General features: G+C 35.1%; 2 protein-coding genes across 4 annotated transcripts in view; one reads left to right on the top strand and one right to left on the bottom strand.

The window, feature by feature from the left end:
* LOC145666417 (elongation factor-like GTPase 1) overlaps window positions 1-12962 on the bottom strand; it is a 642062-nt gene that overhangs the window by 476931 nt on the left and 152169 nt on the right. The window lies entirely within an intron of this gene.
* Window positions 1-12962, top strand: part of dsx-c73A (doublesex cognate 73A) — a 227890-nt gene that overhangs the window by 167677 nt on the left and 47251 nt on the right. The window lies entirely within an intron of this gene.

Raw genomic sequence — 12962 nt, 5'->3', positions numbered from 1 at the left:
GTATGTCACGCAGTCCCCTAAGATGTGTTGCGAAATTTTAGAACTTAAAAATGAAGAAGAATTGAAAAATAATTAGTTAAAATTGAAACAGACTGTACCAGTCAACACCTCCAGCGGTAGCAATAATGCCCAGTTCTATACAGAGTTATTACAAAAACTAACAGGTTTCATTATTATAATATATTATTATTATTATTTATTAATAATAATAATATCAAACAAATGTGTCGCGATGTCCTGGATGTTCAGAAAAGTGTCGTCAGTCAAAAAAAAAAAAAAGGTTGAGAACCACTGGTCTTACTAAATACGACTTGATCAAAAAGCGCAGACTCGAGAAAAATAAATGATATATGGGTACAAAATCTGTCTACGCTAATCACTTTGACTGTACCATCCCATGTTAAGCTGTATTGGCATTTTAAGTTCCAAAATTTTATATTTTTTTACTATAATTTAACGTACATAGTGAACATTAAAACGAAGACACAACAGTTCACTGGCAGAGTGCTTATTTCTTGCCTGGGAGATCTCTGGTTCTAGAGATGCGCACGAGACGAATCGAGACAGGATTTTCCTGTCAAAATTCGAGTCGAGACACGGCTCTTCCAATAGAAAATATATATTTTTCGAGTCGAGACATCATTTTTACAGCAAATTTTCGAGACGAGACAGCCACAAATCTTGTCTCGTGCGCATTCCTGTCTGGTTCAATCCTGGACCATATGAGTTGGTGTTGGACAGCATCATTTTTGTGGGTTTTCTCGCGACTCCCCCTTTACTTCCAACATTTGCTGGCCATCAGTAATTCCATAAGTATTCGCTTTCATTATTCATCATCCATCTTCTTTAACCTACAAAGTTAAACTACGCAGTAATCTGATTTCTAACTTGTTACCGTGAGCAAGTATAGTAAATACGAAGGCTGCTGGAAAAGTCTATAATCAATATGGAAAAATACATGTGAAATTCTGGAAATGGCTTTATTGCTTTTCAAAGTATTCACCTTTAAGATCGATACACTTTTGCATACACTCAAACCAATTTTGAAAGATTTTTCTTTCACTCTGAGTCTGATATTTCAGAAACCTTTGTTCCAAATAAGTCAAAAGCTGCTGCAGATGACATAAATCGCTCGTCGTGCATTTTATTTCACATCTGTGGAGACAGAAAGAAGTCATTAGATGATAAATCAGGTGACTACGTATAATGATTCATTTATTCGACATTTTTACTGGACGAAAAATCAACAGTTCGGTGTGCTGAATGGAAACTGGCGTTGTCGTGTAACAAATGGTACGACGATTTGGGTTTATTTTATATAATTCATTGATGATCTCCAGCAAACAAAACTGTTGTATATCATTCAGTTTATCAGATCTTCTAAAGATATGGCTGCCACATGTCCGGCATAACCGAAGAACATGCAACCATTTGCTTGGCAGCACTCCTCGAACTAAAAACTTTTTATTGGTTTCGGTTCACCTTCAAACGCCCAAACAGTAGATTGCTGCTTAGTTTCGGGTTTGTATGAATAGATCCCAGTTTAGTCTGCTGACATCAAATTTGACTTACCTTGGTTTAATGTTTTGAGCATTTCTGTATGCCAAATGACACAAGCTTGTTTCTGAGCTTCGGTCAAGTTGTGTTGGATCTAACAGCTCGAATGTTTCCGCACGTGTAGGTGGTCATGCAAAATCATATGTACTGCTTTTGTGTCGATGTGAAAGGATACCTGAATCTCACAGTATGCCTATTAATCATTTCCCGCACAGCATTAACATTACTGGCTACAACAGATGTGGATGGATGACCTTCACGAAATTAATCACTAAGAAATACGTGACCGGCGACCACGCTAGAATTCTGTAAATCAGTTGTACACAGTCCTATTATGTGGCACTTCTGTCCCGAAAGCCAAAGAAAGTCGCATTGTTTCGGTATTAAACTATAATCGAAACAATAAAAAACTCATTGCTCGCAAGTGTTCAGGAGAAATTTTCATTTCTCTCTCTCTCTCACACACACACACACAAAAAACTATTTCTTCAAATTGTTATGAAAAATAAAAGAATAGGTTTAAACAAACAAAAATAATTCAATCATAGAAAGGTCTATTCTTCCGCATTTTATAAGAGCGGCTCACTAGCGCCACTGTTAGTAGTACTTTGAGGGAATTTTAACAACAGCCCTCGTATAAAGCATAAAGCATCTAAAAGGTTGCACAAATACAGTAATAGTTTGACATAAGGAGGGATTATTAGCAGTGCGTCATCGTAGTAGTGCTATGATTATATATATTATTAAGATTCAATACCGTCAATACTATAAGGATAGTGGCGTACACAGAACGTTATCAAGTGGAATTCAAGCACCCAAACACATATCTCTCGAGGAAACTCGCGATTTTTGTATACATAGTTACCTTAATATGTTAGATGTTTCTTTTGCCGTAATATATTGCTGAAGATGGGTAACATCTGACACCCCCCCCCCCTTTTGCATACACCAAAATGAAAATAAAATGACAAATGGATAATTTCAAGTTGAAATCCCTCACATTTCCCCTCGGTAGACCTTATTTCAACTAGTATATAGGCTACTAGTGGATACCAAAAGTTTTATACTGACAATAAGTACGGATAATTGAGTCTTAATTCAGTACTTTTTTTCAGTGTGATGGTTATTGTTTATAAATAATCATTGAACAACTCTGCTGGATTTCAAGCTGTAATAAAAAGAGAGGAAACTTCTTTCCTTGATGTTGAAGATCCAGAACCAGATGACGCCTAGTACCAATGCTGCTGTTTCAGACAGAAAAAGAAAACACTACACAAGAATTGGAGCTTGCACAATTTTTCACTGCTTATGTTATGGGACGCTTATGAACGATTGACATATCCTTTTGAACAGGAAATATCTGTCTCCTTGAGTACTGCTACATCCAACGAGAGCTTATCTAACAAAATCATCTATGCGCGAGGAAGATACACAACTCGCTTTTAATTTTATTTCAAATTTACGACTCTAAAGCTCATTTTCATTATCTTTTTTTGGGGGAGAAACTAAGAAGATTCCTCATCAGTTAAAAACCGTTACGACATTGTTTAAAACATCTCAGTGATAGCATCGCGTCCACAGACAAGACAACGAATATATATATATTTCCCTGGCATCGCGACCATATTGCACCAGAAATTTCCTTTTTTATTTCATTAGAGAAGCACGATCATGAGTCACGTTAATTTTCAATGAATCTATTGAATGACAATAGACCCGCTATTTGCCGCTGCACAGACAGAGATTAAGGTAATGAATTGTGGTACAGATTGCAGCACTCCATTACAACTCCCATCATTAGTGTTAAATACTGCAGCAGACATTCAGTTATGAAACAAGACGGAATCTTGAAGTGTAACGTGCACACATTCCCTTGCGGTTCGCATTAGACATAATTTATTATTATGTTGTCTTTTCTCATCTTTAAAAAAAAAAAAAAAAAAAAAAAAAAAAACTAACTTGGGTACAGGCACGACCTAACGTTTTCAGTTCGTCAAATTCTTTTACGCTGTAAAAGAATACTTCTCAGCTATGGCTCTTAAATGTCGAAGTTGAACGAAAATATGTCACTTAATTGTCTTATTTGTCGATTCAACAGTTATTCGCATTAATGTTGGAAATAATTATGCAGCAGTCACAACATTTTATATTAAAAACACAAATAGAGCAGATTAACGTAACCTGACAGCTAGGGGCGTCATTTGCGGAAGGTAAAGATGAGCAACTGCCTCCAATGATTTTGAAATATACCCATTTTTAATTAATTGTTTAGTAATATCAGCACTCGTTGTTTTCCTTAACAAAATTACCCTCGACTGACAAAATGTCTTCCCTTTTCTTATCAAATTTTGCCTAGTTCGTTGAGTGTCCACTACCTATAACTGACGTTATGTGATAACATTAATTTTGCCATATTAAAGAAAGTGTCAACTACATTTATTGTATTCAATGATTTTGCTTCTATTTTATTAAACAAATAAATACACTCAGCTAAGAAGGAGTACAAATTATACTACTTTGAACACACAAACTATTGCTATTCTATTGGTTTCTTTCTGAGGAACAAAGAAACATTTAAGTATTTATAAAGGTAACCAAAAAAGTTCTGTCGCTTTTTCACCCACCACCTTCGAACATCGATATGTCACCTAAGATGTACCTGGAAGATCAAAAATAGTCCCGATCAGCATAGACGACCTTCTGCCAACGTTCCGGAAGACCATGGATTTCATCGCGGTAGAACTTGGTGAGCCGTGAAGCGAAGAAGATATTAAGTACATTTTGCACCTCTAATAGCGATTTGAACCGGCGTCCTCTAAGGTCATTGTCCAAAGAATGGAACAGGTGATAATCGAATGGTGCAATGTCCGCGGGGTATGGCGGATGCAATTGTGTTTCCCATCCAAGGCGCAGAATGATGTCTCGGGTTATTATGGCCACATAAGGATTAACATTGTCCTGTAACAGGAGGATCCTTTTGCGATTCAGAAGTGCTGGCTCCAGAGGTTTGAAGTTCTCTTGAACACGGCTCAACTGCTGACAGTACATAGTTGCATTGATGCTCTTTCCAGCAGGTAGCAGTTCCCGATGCAATGCCACGAGCAGTTCACCAAACACACACAAGAACCTTCTTCTTGTGCAGTGCTGGTTTCGGATAATAACCAATGATGGTGGCGCCGTGGAGCTTCGCACAGGACCCACTTCTCATCACAAGTCAAAACACCTGTCCAGAAACGGCTCCTTCCTTAGACGAGACAGCAAAGAAACACAGGTGTCTGCTCGCGTTGCCTTCTGACCCGGAGTCAAATCATGTGGGACCCATCGACACAACATGTATTGCTTCCCAAGTTGATAGAAGTGCTGCCGAATGGTTTCTCCATTCACATTGAATTGTAGTCCCAGTTCCTCACATGTCTGGGCACTGTTCACCTCAATTGCTGCCTGCATATCTTCATTTTGTACATGTGTTGGTCTTCCGGCACGTGGTGCGTCTTCGAGTGTTTCGTCACTGTCCTTAAACTTGTTAAACCACCACTAATTTTTTGTCTCTAATTTTAAAGGATTCCGAAATATAGACATATTATTATAATCAATGCAACCCTACCCCTTTTCTTCTCACCTCTTCTCTTATAGGACAAACAAATAAGTTTCGTTTCATAGTGTGAAACTACAATAGACTTCCACACTATCTGATTTCAATACTCAAACTTGAAGTTCTACACCTATAACTATTGGATGCAATAGACTAATAACATCAAAGATATAACCTGTTCCTTGGATACTGAATCCAGGTCATTGCTCGTTGTGCTTTACTGTTTTTGATCTACGGGGATAAAGATCGAAACCGGAAATTGTTAATCCGGATTGAATAGATGATTAGGGATGCGAACGAGACAAGATTTGTGGCTGTCTCGTCTCGAAAATGCGCTGTAAAAGTGATGTCTCGACTCTAAAAATGTATATTTTTATATTGGAAGAGCCGTGTCTCGACTCGAATTTTATCAGGAAAATCCTGTCTCGACTTGTCTCGTGCGCATCCCTATAGATGTTTAACGGAGGAAACAGAACCTACTCTTTCGGAAGCTGTATCTCGATTTCTCTTACCGTTTTTTGCTCTACGGAAATCAGTACTGAAATCGGAAGTAACAGTAAATTTCAGTCACTTCTGGTTATAGTACAGTGTTGTGAGTTGTGATGATATGTACTTTTGAGACCGTGAATCAATTGCAGAAAACCGTTTGTCGCTAATATCATTTTGTTCGACGGCGATAAACGTTGAAACCGAAAATGGTTAATTTGAATTACTTCCGATTTGAATAGAAAGTTAACGGAAGAGACAGAACCTATTATTGGGACGCTGAATCAATTGCAAAATGCAGCACCTCATACCGTTTATGCTCTACGAAAATCAGTATTGAAACCGGAAGAAGTAGCAAATTTGAACCACTTCCGGTTTCGGTACAGTGTTGTGGGTTATGACTAGAGATGTAAATGAGCGAACTTTTTATTTTCGGAAGTTCGTTTCCGAACTTTTCATAAGCAACTTTTCCCGAACTTTCGCTTTCTTTTATTTACTAATTAGCGACACTCATTTTTATAATACTTGTTCTGAACATAGTATGATGACTGTGAGCTACCTATGTGTTATACAGTATAGTTATTTGCACCATAATGATACAAGATGGACTGACACATATTGACATTATACATGATATGAATAAACACGTAAAACACATTATTGTAACTGAATCAGTGCTTTCCACAAAGAAAAAAATATTAAATAAAATGATTAATTTTGTATTGGTAATGCGTGAGTTTATTATATAAACTTGTTTGTGCAAGTCAAATTTAAGTTTTCGGTTGTCAGCATCATGTAAAATTGAAGGTTTCTGCCGAAAACATACTGTTTTATGATGTAGGCTTGAAATTTGATATACATGCTTGTAACGCTCCGTAATGTCTTTTGAAAAAATGTGAAAATTATGTACTATTAGAAAGAGAAAAAACTAAAATAAATTTACTTCGATTTTTAATATAGCCATGTTATATACCAAATGTTCGTAATTTTACAGGGATTTTTTAAATGGACAATTTAAAAACATGAGCCGAACTTTCGCGCGAACTTTTCAAGTTTGAACTTTTCATGAAATTTTCCAACACTAGTTATGACATGTGTTCTCTTAAAACACCGAATCGACTGCAGAAAACAGCTTGCTGATATTATTATTTTTGTTCTATAGTGATAAATGCTGAAACCGAAAACAGTTTATTTAAATCACTTCCAGTTTGAATAGAGCGTTAGTGAAGAAGATAGAACCTATTCTTAAAACAATAAATCGGTTGCAAAAAAAAAAAAAAAAAAAAAAAAGCATTTTTATCTCTCTTACTGTTTTTGCTACGTGGAAATTAATATTGAGACCAGATGCAGGTTTGCTTTTCCGCTTAGGCACGCTAGGCATGTGCCTTGGGCGCAGAAAATTTGGTGGCGCAAAAAATTGGAGGGCGAAAAAAGACCAAAAAAAAAAATTAAAATACGCTGATGCAGAAAACGTCATTTCTTTTCCGGTTGAGCTACCTGGTTACAAACTAGTTCTCGGCGGCTAATGTATAAACGTGATATGTATAATTTTACTTTTGTTAATTGAAAATATAGATTTATATTACTTGATAAATAAGAATACTTAACGACAGTTGTCTGAGAATAACTGGAGGGTGAAAACAAACTATTAACTGTACTAATATTAGAAAAAAATACGTGTTTTCTGTTATTAGCAGACAAAAGCCGAGACTGTGGAAATGACTCCTTGTGCACTTTTTAATTATAATAATTTACGAGAAACCTATAAATGCAACTTCCGTCCATTTAAAACTATAGCTTGTCATTCAGTATGATAAACTGAACGTCAACATGATGAAAGAATAAAAAAGAAAACAACAATTATAATATTACTTTTGTGAGTTCAAGGTATTATTATTAAAAGCGCTTCCAATAAATTCCAATTTTCTGTACATGAGTTAAGGGAAAATCCCTCCCGAACCAAAACTGGCAAGTAATAACTGAAGGAGGGGGTGTTCTAGAAACAGTGGGGGGTGTAACAATTTGAAGTGCCTAGGGCGCCAGAGAGGTTAAAAACGGCTCTGACTGGAAGTAATATTAAATTTAAGCCACTTCCGTTTTTGAGTGTTCCTGATTATCATGATACATTGCTTTGAAACGCTCAATCGTTTGCGAAAAAAAAAAAATCGTTCTCTATTCCCGTCTTCGTTCTACGGCGATAAACATTGAAAACGGATCACTATGTTAGTTTAACAATCACAACCCCCATCCTTGTTTTCTTCCCTTCTAACGGAAAAAAAAAAAAAATCTAAATGCGCTTTTAATTATTTTACATTAAGAGCCTAAATACCAATATTCATGCCTCTAACTTTAAAGGATTCTGAGATATGGTCATCTTATTTTAACAATTACAACCCAGACTTTTTTCTACCCGCCTTTTCTTTTCCCTTCTAGGGGAAATATATCTTTAAAAAAATGTTAAAACACGTCTTTAATTATATCAAATGTAAAACTCTAAATATCAAATTCCATGTCTCTAATCTTAACAAATTTCGAGATATACCCATTCAATTATAACAATTGTAACCTCTGCCTTTTTCTTCCTTTCTACGGCAAATATAAAAAATGGCAAAACACATGACTACTGAATTCTGTAATTATTTTTTAATGAGAAGTCCAAATACCGAATTTTATGTACCTAACCTTAAGAGGTTTCCAGATATGAATATCTAATTATAATAACCGTAATTCCTACCCTTTTTTCCATCTCATCCATTTTTTCCCTAAGTCAAATATCAAAAACCGCTTGAAAGACGAGTCTAATTATTTTAAATGAGACGTCCCTAACTTTCCGAGATATGTATGCTTTAAGATAATAATTGCCACCCATCTTATTCGTCGCATCTCCAAAAATCCTTCCTTGGTGGGACCTTAAATCATAATTTCAATGCCCTGTATAAATTTCAAGTTTCTAGGTTAAGAGGTTTGGCCTGAGTGTTGATCAGTCAGTCAGTCAGGACATCTATATATAGAGATAAAATAAGTAAATGTGATACTTACACATATCAGCAAAATTTAACATACAAATGACGTACAGTACGAGAACCTATTCTGATTCAAAATCCTAATGCATAACAAGAAGATATAATTTCATTCTTTCTTGGCTTAATGTTATCATCTACAACAAACTGACATTAGAACCAATTTTACATATTTGTTTTTGACCAAATTATAGCATGACGTCTGCAAATACCAATCTGTAATTAGCCAATAATTTACAGAAAAAGGACACAGCACGTTATTTTGTCAAAAGCAAGAAAATAGGGAATAAATTACAAAGGAATCTATTAAAAATCGGAGCATTGGGTAAAAGGAAATTAAGCATGCGTTTCACTGCTGCAGCTGAAGAGGATCTTGCTAAAAATTGAGCATGTAAGGTAAACAAAATTACATGTTTGGTCAATACACAGTTAGGTCACGCGTAAGTCTAATTGTAATAATTTTCCTCCTTCTCGTTAGCAGTTCAGTAACGCATGACACTTTGAAAACATACACAGGATTCAAACATATTGACCCGGACCAGTGCGTACATGTAAACTGGTTACAGATAGAATTTCAGATGTCTATTTCCTTTAATAATGGTCCTCAATTAAATCCTAAAGCCTAAGAAGTAGTCTCAGGCTCTCATTCCTAGACTAGTGGCTACCGTGCGTGCACGAGGTCCCGGGTTCGAATCTCTGCAGAACATGGAAAGCACTACAATGTTTCAGATCCCAAGATTTCGTCCTACATAGTTTTATTGATAATGATAGCTGATAAAGGATGTAAACACATGAAATTTCAGTAGAAAAATACCAAGTTATTCACAGAACGGTACTTCCTTGGATGATAACGTTTTATTCTACAAAACGTTACAATACAGAAACCACGTTGCACTCTCCAACGAGTGCCAATTCTGTGAGTTCTCGGACAACAATCGACAAACCGCGATTCACTACACTACCATCATCATACAGTGAAATACAACTAATCTTGGGGCCGTGATGGTTCAGTGGTAGAGCGTTCACCTCTGGTTCACGAGATCCTTGGTTCGATCCCAGCTCGCGCCAAGTGAACTTTGTGGTGACAAACATCGTGTGCGTGGGATTTTCTTAGGGTTTTCCTACTTCCTCACACTTTCTTTATTCCATCATTTAGATTATTCCATCATTCATTTTGTTAAAGATGCAAAGTTCGGCATATAAACTTATAAATAAAACAATGCAATACGTGATTCAGTTTTTTTTTTTCAAAATTCCGTTTCTAAGAAAGAAAAGGAGCCCAATTCTATAACATTGAAATCTCCCTTTATTTACTCACAAAGTGCTGAATTTAGGAATTCGCTGAGGTTGGAGATGTGAAATTCTGAATTTAACTCTTAAATAAAAATAACGGAAAATGTGTTTCGTTATTCCCGAAAATTCCACTTCTATGGGGTAAATGGGGTTCATTCTTATAATATTCGAATTATCATTTCCTTATTGAGAATGTACACAATGTGAGTATTCGCTGAAGTTGGAGATCTGAAATTCCGTATATAAATTCTTAAATTAAAAAAAAGAAAAAAAGAAATACGAATTTCAGCATGTGCGAATATTCCGCTTATAAAGAGGAAAACTAGACAATTTCTATAATATTAGGATTTCTCATTTTTTAATCAGGATAAATTTAATGTAAAGACACCCTTAAGTCGGAGATCAGATATTGGGTATATGAACTCTTAAATAAAAATAATGGAACACGTGTTTCAATTGTTTCCGAAAAATTCAGCTCCTGTGTTTCAATTGTTTCCGAAAAATTCAGCTCCTAAGGGGAGAAAAGGGGTCATTAATATAATATCCAAATTTCAATTTCTTTACTGAAAAAGTAATCAATATGAAAATTCGCTTAAGTTAAAGATGTGAAATTTGGTATTAAAACTCTTAATTAAATATAGATAACGTGTTCCAGTGTTTTGCTTATAAATTTTTGAAAACGCTGAAACACATATTCCTTTGTTTTTAATGAAAAGTTTATATGTTGAGTTTCATCTGTCTAACTTCAGGGATTTGTGAGATATATTATCCTTGAAAAAAAATCGTATCCGCTTTACTCCTGTTAGGATATGTATTTCCAAAAATATTTCCTTATTTCTTGATTTCATGACAAAATGAGTTATCTGTCCAAATTTCACGTTTCAAGTATGGCCCAGCAATGATGAGTCAGTCATTTATACCTTTTTATATAATAGTGTAAATAACTTAACGTCCTTTAAAAGTAGATAGGTGTTCTTCATTGTATTCGCACAATCGCTTTATCAATTTAGTTTTTCTTTACTGTAAAAAAATTGTATCTAAGGGAGAAAAGAAGGTACTTATTGCAATTTCTCTTTATTTATTCACAACCTGATAAAAGTAGAAATTTGCTTACGTTGGAGATGTGAAATTCTGTATATAAACTAGGGATGGGCAAAACCAGTTTTTATAAAAACCAGAAACCGGTTTCTAGAAAACCGAAAACAAAAAAACGATATTTCGGTATTCTCCAAAAACGGGTTTCGGATTTCTTCGAAAACCGGTTCGGTTTTCACGGTTCGGTAAACACATAAAACTATTTCTGTGGAAAATGATTCGGTTTCCGAAAAACAACGAAACACTATTCTGGTCAGAAATAGAACAAATTTTGGAAAAAACCGGAACCGGTTTTGAAGAAAACCTAAAGCAGTTTCGGTGAAAAACTGAACCGTTTTTTTGAATTTTTTTAAAAATCGGTTTCGGTTTTTCTGAAAACCGAAAAACCGTTTTTTTTGTGCCCACCACTAATATAATCTCTTCAAAAAATAACTGAAAATAGCAGAATGAGTTTCAGCCTTTTCCAAAATTTTACTTCTAACATTGTAAGAGGGATTCATTTCTATAATATTCAAATTTCCCTTTATTTATTCGCAAATCGCCATCGCTTAAGTTGAAGATGTCAAAGTCGATGTTTATACTCTTAAATAAAAATAATGGAATATGAATTTCAGCATTTTAAAAAAATCGCTCCTAAGGAGGAAAAGGGGGTCACTTTTACAATATCAAAATTTCCTTTTGTTTGTTGAGAAAATATCCAATGTGAGGATTCGCTTAAGTTGAAGATTGGAAATCGGTAAATAAACTTTTAATTAAAAGTAAGGGAATACGTATTTTAGAGCTTGCGAAAACTAAGCATCTAAAGGTCGGAAGAGGGGGGAGGAGCAATTTGGGTAATATTAAGATTTATCGCTACTTTTTTTTTCAAGAAATGCTTAAAGTTTCCCTTGTTTGGAGCGTATGAAATTCGTTATATAAATTCTTAATTGAATCAGTGAGTAGAAAAAGGAGAACATTCCCCAACACGTTACTTTTGAAAAACGAAAAGTAAAACTGCTTACCGGAAATACTATTGCTTACGTAAAAGTATCTGTATGGGAGATTTGTAGCGTATGTTAAGACCTTTCATTTCCCCAAATTCCAAAAACCTAATGGGATTGGATATTTAGTTATGGAGAAATTGTTATCGTGGAATGTTATCCTTTATTTTTGGAATGTTCTTTTTCTACTCACCGATTCAATTAAAAATAAGGGTCAGGAAAATTTCAAATTTATGACTAAAGTACAGTACAGTATCTTTCACTGAAACGCTACCCTAACGGGAAAACGGAGTTTAAAAATTTCTGATAAACTTATTCTCCCCGTGCGAAGAACGGGCATTTCAACTAGTTACATAATATACTTCAATAATAAATATGATTTAAATGATGTGGTATCCCACCCTACATGATTTCACGTGATGATCACAGATTTTGATAGTTTGTAGATGACATTAAGAAAATCAGAGCATAACTTTTGTATGTAAGTTTTGCAAAACGAGACGAACATTTTTTTTTTTTTTTGAGGAACGAGACGAAATGAGAAAGAATTATTAGAATAGAACTGACATACATTTACGAGACGAGACAAGACGAATAAACCTTATGTCTCATCTCGTCTCAACTCATGGGCAACACGAAATAAGATAACGTATCATAGTGTGGTATGCAATTTGGAAAGTGGCGGTAGTAACTTAATTTTTATTTAACTAGCAGCGTTCACCCCGCTTCGCTGGGGTCACCCCGGAACGCAATAAACTTTGTTACTTAGATAATTTTTACTTTTTCGCTTTCAAGTGATATGATAAAAACCATAGAAGATTGGAGTAAATGTTAACATTATATCGCCTGTCATTGATGTTAACCCGCCGAGTGACACGGTCATGTGGGTTGCATATAAATACGGTTAGATTTAGCTATGATGAGCTAACAAAGGATTTG

This window comes from Thermobia domestica, chromosome 12 (genome assembly GCF_964235325.1).
Source record: "Thermobia domestica chromosome 12, izTheDome1.hap1.1, whole genome shotgun sequence".
NCBI lineage: Eukaryota > Metazoa > Arthropoda > Insecta > Zygentoma > Lepismatidae > Thermobia > Thermobia domestica.
The sequence above is the reverse complement of the archived record's forward strand: the minus strand, read 5'-3'. Positions and strand labels throughout refer to the sequence as shown.